At 40.5% G+C, this 3142-nt stretch overlaps 2 pseudogenes; both read right to left on the reverse strand.

The window, feature by feature from the left end:
* Positions 1–959: 959 nt before the first annotated feature.
* On the reverse strand, positions 960–1079 carry LOC134913801 (5S ribosomal RNA; annotated as a pseudogene).
* A 228-nt stretch (positions 1080–1307) lies between these two features.
* LOC134912009 (5S ribosomal RNA) lies at positions 1308–1427 on the reverse strand (annotated as a pseudogene).
* Between the last annotated feature and the right edge of the window lie 1715 nt (positions 1428–3142).

Below are 3142 nucleotides of genomic sequence, written 5' to 3' on the forward strand. Positions count from 1 at the left end.
GCTGTGTCTGTCAGCGTAGTGTCCAGAGCATGGAGGCGCAAACAGGAGACAGGCCAGTACATCAGGAGACATATGGGAGGCCGTAGGAGGGCAACAACCCAGCAGCAGGACCGCTACCTCCGCCTTTGTGCAAGGAGGAACAGGAGGAGCACTGCCAGAGCCCTGCAAAATGACCTCCAGCAAGCCACAAATGTGCATGTGTCTACTCAAACGATCAGAAACAGACTCCATGAGGGTGGTATGAGGGCCCGACGTCCACAGGTGGGGGTTGTGCTTACAGCCCAACACCGTGCAGGACGTTTGACATTCGCCAGAGAACACCAAGATTGGCAAATTCGCCACTGGCGCCCTGTGCTCTTCACAGATGAAAGCAGGTTCTCACTGCGCACATGTGACAGACATTACAGTGCCTGGAGACGCCAAAGAGAACGTTCTGCCTGCAACATCCTCCAGCATGACCGGTTTGGCAGTGGGTCAGTAATGGTGTGGGGTGGCATTTCTTTTGGGGGGCCGCACAGTCCTCCATGTGCTTGCCAGAGGTAGAAAAAAACAAAACAAAGAAGTGTTGGAAAGTAGACTCTTTTTTGGGAGCACTCTAATTCAGAGGGTAGAAATATGATTTATCAATACTGGTAAAATCATTTTTATTAGGTTATTCATTAAAACATTTTTTGGAGTGTCTACGTAAAAAATTATAAGCTTTGCGAAAATATAGAACACATTACACATGGTACGTGATATCCATATCACAATATATCAATTGCCGGAGATAAATGGTTGTGGTTACAAAGTTCATGAGTCATTACACATTCGGACTCGTGATATATGACCATCATTTATTCAGCAAATATCCATCATGGATTACAATCAATGCTGAGAATTAAATCATAGGTCATATGGGAGTCAGGTACCCAATAGTATATATATATAGGTAGGTGACACTGTATAGGGGAGTCAATTTCTTGCAGTACCAGGGTGTTCAGAGGTGGTCTCCCATCCTAGTACTAACCCGGCCTTTCACTGCTTAGCTTCCAAGGTCAGAAGAGATTGGGCATCTCCAGTGATGTATGACCGCAAATATTGTACTCTCCCTCTAGGATCACCTAAATGTGTGCAGCCACTTGGTTAAGTTACCCTCTAGCTGGGCAGTCACAATTAAGATATAGACATATTTGACAGCATATTTTGTAACGAGAAAGTTACCGAGTATCCACAGTTAGGCTTGCCTTTTCACTGATGCAAACCAATTTTTAGAAAATCCAAATGCCCAATATTTTGGGTGTGGATAATACTGTCGGGGAGTCAATTTGTTGCAGTACCTGGGTGTTCAAAAGTGGTCACCCATCCTTTTACTAGCCCGGCCTTTCACTGCTTAGCTTCCAAGGTCAGAAGAGATTGGGCATTTCCAGTGAGGTATGACCGCAAATATTGTACTCACCCTCCTGAATCATTCAAATTTTTAAATTGTATTTGCCAAGGATAGCAAATTATATATACATGTGGTACAATAAAGGATTAAATAAGATAATGTGTAGCCACCTGGCTTAATCACCTCGTAACATATCAGCCACAAAAAACAATATACTCATGAGTGAGGGCCTGTTGTGTGGGTAAAATTCCTGAACACCACACAATGTCCACAATTAGGACTTGCCTTTCACTCATGAAAATACCCAAAGAGCACCAGAACGGTCGAACAACAATTAGTAACTATATCAGTGCAGGATAAATTTATGCTGCACAGAAATAAATTTATGGTACACCCTAAAGCACTAATCCAGACCATAGATTAGAGGTGCCTGATGCTGGTAACCTCTAATAAGTACCTGCATATATTATGAGAAAGCAGGCTGGAAATGGTACTTGTAGATGATTTGCACATATGTTAAATTGCTTGAGCCTAATAAATTCAAAATTCTGAGCATATGCTGAGATTTGCCGTTGTTGAATTTCATCTAAAGAGGCACATTCAGTGCTTCCTATAGAGTTGATATCAGCTTGCTGTAATTTTTGTAGCCATGTGGGTGTTGCTTGAGCCTATTATGTTCAAAATTCAGAACATGTGCTGAATTTAGCCATTATTAAATTTCTAAAGAAAAAACAGTCAAATATTATTTATAGCAATTAAGGATAGTCCCGTTTGTATACCTTGATTGCTGAGGAAAAAATCCTTATGGTATTATTAATATGGATAGTTTATCCTGTATTGCTGGAAAGTATAATGTCACTTGTATGGCTGCTGTGGCTCAAAGACAAGAAGGAAGAAAGGGAAGAGAAGAATAGAGAAGGAAAAAACTTTTGGGCTGACAAGCTGATAATTTGTATGTGCAGATCGCAATGAAGGGAGTGCAGGGTGTACGATACCAGCTCCGGTTGTTGTGAGACCCGCCCGCTGCCGTGCCCGTGCTCCAGGAACTTCAGGGGCTGCTGCGGCGTCTGGTCAAAGTCTCCCCGTTCAGATGACGGAGCTTGAGGCCGTTGCCTGGTGACCGTCCTCGGGATTCCGGCTAGTGCGGTCACGTGTGCGCATCACGTGATCGCAGTACTTCCTCCTGACGTACGTTTCGCATACAATGCTTGATCACAGGACGTGCGGTGTCAGCTGGAAGTTGCAGTTTTTAAACATGAGTGCCTATGATTGATTAGACCTGATAATTGTATAACACTGGGTCAGCACTGATTAGATCATTTAGTTGTTAGATTGATGGTAATAAATGATTCAGTAGAACAGCTATCTAGAAAGTGTGAATATATTATATATTATATTCTGCAGGAGATGATTTACTAAGGGCTGTATCTTAATGCCATAGATGCTTGAATCTTTATATATCAATTGAATTATTGAGCTAAATTGATAAATTTGATTGAAATAGCCTGTGTTACATGTAAATGATGATTAAACTATGCTACATGTAGTGGATTATGTAAATTTCCAATTCAATGTGTTTATATTATTGTTGTGAGGGCTCTGGATTGTATAGAATTATTATATTATGAAAGTATTAGGAGAGGATGATAATTTATAATGTATAGGAGTAAATTAAGATAAATTAATAATATATGATTTTATAAAAATATATAAATTATATAAATTATGATAGACATAATCTAAGTTATATAATGCAATGGATTAAATAGACAT

This window comes from Pseudophryne corroboree, chromosome 4, assembly GCF_028390025.1.
Source record: "Pseudophryne corroboree isolate aPseCor3 chromosome 4, aPseCor3.hap2, whole genome shotgun sequence".
Classification (NCBI taxonomy): domain Eukaryota; kingdom Metazoa; phylum Chordata; class Amphibia; order Anura; family Myobatrachidae; genus Pseudophryne; species Pseudophryne corroboree.